The sequence below is a fragment of the Arachis hypogaea genome, chromosome 12, assembly GCF_003086295.3.
Source record: "Arachis hypogaea cultivar Tifrunner chromosome 12, arahy.Tifrunner.gnm2.J5K5, whole genome shotgun sequence".
Lineage (NCBI taxonomy): Eukaryota > Viridiplantae > Streptophyta > Magnoliopsida > Fabales > Fabaceae > Arachis > Arachis hypogaea.
The window spans coordinates 12,458,779-12,464,778 of record NC_092047.1 but is presented as its reverse complement, the minus strand read 5'-3'; the positions used below and the strand labels follow the sequence as shown (position 1 = coordinate 12,464,778).

Sequence of the window (6,000 nt, the reverse complement as noted above, 5' to 3'; positions counted from 1 at the left end):
ATTAATATCATAATGTGCTTTGGTACAACATCTTAGAGAGTTTTTCATTAATGAAATTTTTAATGTATCAATAGGATGTGATTCCATCTTCTTTAAAATTTTAGAATATTAAAATTCCTTTTGAAAAATTAAAAAAAATTAGTATTTATTATTATTTTATATTTTTTATTTAAAATTTATTTAGACTAAGATTAATATTTTATTTTAAGTCAATTTAGATTTATTATACTTTTTGATTAATATTACTCATGTAAACCCCGATTAATTAGTAGATAATTAGTCAATAAATTAATTTTTTAATAAGGAGGATTAGAAATGCGAATATTATATCAAATTAGGATAGAGCTCATCGAAACGAGAATTTTGACACCAATTTTAAAGAAAACAGTCCAAAATTGGACCGAACGGGCCGAACCGGTTAAACCGGACTCAAACCGGACCGTGGGCCCAACCGGACCAGCTTTTAAAAAGGACCCACGTCCTCATCTTCCCCATTTCAGCAACGTTGAAGTTGCAAGGGAAAGGAGAGAAAGGAATCCCGTAACCCTTACGGTGAACTCCGAACGCCGTATCTCCTCCGTCCGAGCTTCGATCGCCGCACCGTTTGTGGCCACGCGACCACCGCATCGAGCTCTACGTTTCTACCGGAACAATTTCATAGGTAACTTGTTTTTTAATTCTCAGCCTCTTCTTTCCCAATTTTTGGGAATTTGAGTGGAGGTATTGAATTTCTTTAATTTTTGATGTTTTAGGATCCAATTAGCTTGAGGAAAACGTTCACTCTTGCTTATGTGAAGCTTGGGTAAGGTGAGAATATGATAATTCTATTTTAATTTCATTGAATTTGAGCTTTGAGTATTAAATTGGATATATGTGTGTTATAAATGTGTATTAGGTTGTGAATAAATAATTGGAGCTTGAAATTGTGAATATTGGAACTTGGAGGAAGCGGATTAGTTGAGTTTTGAGGGGCTGCCTTGATTTTAAATAATTTGCTTTGGTCGTTACGTGGAAATCGGCCAAGGTATGGTTTAGGTTTCTTGCATTTAATATATAATGTTCTGTGAAAACTTAGGCTAGATGACCATAGGATAAGTTGGAATGCAGGTGTATGTTTAATGTTTAGTAATTTGTCGATGAATATAATTGGTTGAAGTTTATTGGATAATTAGTTATTAATTTTGGATGGTGAATGTTGTTATGTTAATTTGGAGAGAATTATAGTTGAATGTTATTGTTGATGAACATGGTTGGTTTGGTGCTTGTTGATTAATTAATGATTTGGTGAATTATTGATTTGAGGTATTGTGTGTTAAAAGCCTAGGATTTGTGAACTATGACTCTTAGTTGAATTTTGGTTGTTAGATTTGAATATTGTATGAGTTTAATTGTTGATCTGAGGTAGATTTTTTGTGGAGATTGTTATGTAATGAGGAAGGGTATATTGAATTGAAAAGAAAATAGGTTTGGACCCGAAAAAGGTGGCAAAGTCCGAGTTTTAGAGGAGATGCTGCCGAAATTTTATAAAAATTAGAGATTTTGTTTATATGATTATTTAAAAAGATTTAGATTCAAAGGTTATATGGTTTGATTTAGAGTTATTAAGAAAATGAGCATGTTTTAAGTTTGATTCATTTAGAAAAGAATGAGTTATGTTTTGAATTGGAACTATTGATGGACGGAATGGGAGGTGTGATAATGAAGGATAAGGATTGAATATGATTGATGTATGATGATGAATGAAATGCGATTGAGAATGATGTTAAAGTTGATGAATTATAATTGAATTATTTATATGGCTTATGAATTTGAATAATCTGAGATACGAGATTCCCTGGATTAAGTGTCGTGGCTTGCCACCACGTGTACCAGGTTGAAAACTCGATACTCTGTTGACCCTACGACGTAAGTGTGTGACCGGACACTATATAAATTCTCGGGAATGTTACCCCCATTGAGTATTATTGATTATTTGAGAAAAAACTATGCAGACTCTTGGGGATGTACGTCGGGGGACAGTCTAAGTACAATTCAGACTTGTCGGGTTGGCTGGATAACCGACAGATGAGCCTCATCAGCCATAGGACAAGCATGCATCATATGCATATTACTTGAATTACTTGCTTGTGTATTAACTGGGTGTGCCTAAATGTACTTGTCATGTTAAATGTATATTTGTTATCTACAGTACTTGTAACCTTCTTGTGCTTGCCTTTGTTTGTTTACTTGTCTGTGAAAATGCATGATGGAGTTGGAGGTAAGGAGGAATGGCAGAATGGGATTTAGATTTAAGGTTAAGTTAAGTTAGGTTTAAATATCCTTAGTAAACCACCTTTTATGGCTTCTATTTAATACTTTAAGCTCTATAATCTGAGTGTCGGTGTTCTAGGATTGCCTCTGGCATTCCCAGGACCTTATATGTTATGTGTGTGGCACCTTTACCATACTGAGAACCTCCGGTTCTCATTCCATACTATGTTGTTATTTTTCAGATGCAGGTCGAGAGGCATCTCGTTAGGCGTCTGGACTCTTGAGGCGGAGTGGTTACTGGGATATTTTGTTATGCTATGATGTATATATATGTACTTAGCTTTCTCTCCGCATGGCTTATTCTTTTTGATCCTCTTAGAGGTTTATGGAGAGGCAGGATTGTGTATATGTACTTTTGGGTTTTGGATATGTATGTATATATGTGTAAATATTCTCCGGCCAGTCTTGACTTCGTAGGCTGAGTTAGGAGCTTGATATTATGTATCTTTGGCACTCTATTCCCACTTCTGTTATCTTGTGTTTAATAGTTATGATTTTCTTAGCACGCAGGTTAACTCGTTCCTTGAGCGTTGCGCTTTTATATTCGCGATTTTTATTTCCTCTATTCTTCAAGGCTCCTAGCATATTATAATTCTTCTACTATTATGTGTACTCATTTTATTTTAGAGGTCGTAATACCACACCACCTCTATTTTACGACTTAAGCGTAAAGCTTAATGTGGTAGGGTGTTACAACTCATATTAGATTATTACAATAATATTACAGAAAAACTATATAACATTATAATTGAAACAAAAATAAAAAGTTTAAAAATTAAAAAATCAAAACATAGTTTTAGTATTAATGGTAAAAAACTAAAAAAAACTCTTTAAGATTAAAATTATTTAATCTTAATTTAAAATTTATTTAATTAAAAAGATAAAAATATTTTTTTAACATTAATATTATTTAAATATATTAAAACAAAAAGACCAAAATACCATTTATTTCGTGTAAGCATATTAAAAGAGAAAAAAAAACTCTATGCCATTAATTACTTAAAAATATTTATGAATTTAATTTTAATTTTAAAAATCTAAATTTATATGTATATTATATAATGTAAAATGAATACCTCATATAAGAGAATGAATTTAATTATAGTTCGTTCTTTCTAATTTTAAAAATTAATTATCTTAAGTATTTTGTATCTTAATTTTAATTATTTATATTTAGTTCAAGTTCATTTTTTTATACTATACATACAAAAGCACACTTGTGTTGTGATATTTTTTTTATGTTGGGTATCTTTTTATTTAAACATCAATTTATAAAAGTAAACATAAATATATAATAAAAAATTTATTTAGTTAAATATTATAAAGAGAATATTATTCACAAAAATAAAAATTATTCATAAAATTATTATTAAAATAAAAAATATAATTTAAGTAATTTATATGTATAATTTAATTAAATAGACTTAATTCTCTGATATTTTTTAAAGAAGACAAAATACTATATTGAGACAAAAATATTAAAAAAATCTAGGAATCACCACTAACTTTATTAAAAAAATAAAAAATTTAAATTTCACAATTTTTTTTTAGAATTTGAAACCGACCTGACCTAATTACGTATATATCAAAAACAAAAATATACTATTTATATAATTTTTACTTAATCTTAATCAAACTTCAACTATCATTCATATTTTTTTCTTATTTTTTTTGTCACAATTTTTTTTCTTTTTTTATTTAAATCTATTTCTAATCCGATATTGAAATCAATGCAATCTCATTTGGTCGGTCCAAGTTTAGTCCTAAAACCATATTTACCCGATTCATTTCAAAGCGATTAAATTTAATTAGTTCAATTCTCAATTTCTTTCAAATTTAACCCAAGCCAATTTGATTATACCCAAATTTTATGGATTAAATTTTAGAAGCAACAACTCTAGTTACGAATATAACGATAATATTAACACTATTCTACTTTTTAATTTGTGACTACTTACTTAAACTTATTTTCAATTTTAATTTTAACTATAAAAATCTAAAATTACATTTAACTAATAACCTAAAATAAACATTTCCAATAAAATTTTTAAGAAATTTTTTATGCAGTATTTTAATACATCTAAATTTATTTTTAATATCTCTTTTTTTGAAGTATTTTTTGACAAATTAATTTGAAATAACACTTTAAAAAAATATTAATTCTGTTTCTAATATATATATATATATATATCCTAATTGAACAATATATATCCTAATTGAATGGCATGTTATAATATAGTTAATTTTTAAAATCATAATATTATAGATGAACAAAAAAAAGTTGTATATGGACAAATTTTATGAGATAAATTATAATATTAAATAAATAATTAAAATAAATAAAATTTAAAATTATTAATTATTTAAAATTTATAAATAAATTTAATAATTTTAATTACTTATATACGAATATAATATGTTAAATTCTCAATATTAAGTCATAAAAAAAATTCCAATAATAATCATAATTGCCATTTTATTAAAATATAACCATTTTATTAAAAATATATTTTAGAAATGATAATTAATGTGTTTATAATTTTACAAAAAAAATACATTAATTGCTTAATAATTTTATCAATATACATTTATAGCTAAAATAAGTAACATAGACAGTTTTCTTTCTAAAGTTTGATGGAGTTTTAAAACTCCTCATAATATAGGAGTATTGTAACAGCCATATTAGTTAAACATTAGAAAATTACTAAGACAAGAGTGGATAAGATTATCTACTAAACAATGACTAAAATTCTTAAATTTTATCTTATCTTTTCTCTAATTTTTATAAGTCATGAACTCCTTTTTCACCACTTTCATAATTTTTACTTTACACTACACAAAACAAAATTAGCAAGTAAAGAAGGGGACCGATTCCATACTCCCCTAATATTTGGAATTTTAAAACTCCTTTGCATTATTAACATTGTAATGTACGTTGACGCAATATCCTAGATAATTCTATTAATAAAGCTTTTAACGTATATTGACAAAATTATTAATTAATTAATATATTTTTTTTGTAAAACTACCAATACATTAATTATAACTTTTAAAATATATTTTTAATAAAATAACAATTATGATTATTACAGAATTTTTAATTTTGATGACTTAGTGGCTTACTATTGAAAATTTAATATATTCTATTGGTATATAAATTATTAAAATTATTAAATTCGTTTATAAATTCTAATTAATTAATAATTTTTATTTTTATTTATTTTAATTATTTGTTTGATATTATAACTTATCTCATAAAATTTGAAATTTTTTAAATAATAATTTAATTATTTTAATTATCAAAATAAATAATTTGTAGCGTACTTACCAATTTACACTATATTTATTTATTTCGTTTATATATGTGTATTTTTTCAATTTTCATATGTCTTGTTTACACATAAAAAATTATCTCATTTATAGTATAAAACGATATATATATATTTATAAATAATTAAATATAATTTTTAAAAATAATAAAAAATATTAATAATTTAAATTAGACCAAATTTTGTAAAAATGGAATGTTTCAAATAATAGAAAAGATAAACGATTTTAAATAATAGAAAAGATAAACTGTCTATTTTAAATAATAGAAAATATGGACACGTTAACACGTCTACTGTAAAAGCACATAAGTGCAACGTTAACTGCCCATTGTTAACACAGTTATTAAGATAAAATTAGTTA

General features: G+C 25.8%; 1 long non-coding RNA gene across 1 annotated transcript; it reads left to right on the top strand.

Annotated features, from left to right (window-relative positions):
* Positions 1-492: 492 nt before the first annotated feature.
* LOC140176976 (uncharacterized) lies at positions 493-2,778 on the top strand. Its single transcript, XR_011868319.1, has 4 exons — positions 493-661; positions 753-807; positions 896-1,024; positions 2,493-2,778. It is a non-coding gene; the product is annotated as an uncharacterized lncRNA (long non-coding RNA).
* The last annotated feature ends 3,222 nt before the right edge of the window (positions 2,779-6,000 follow it).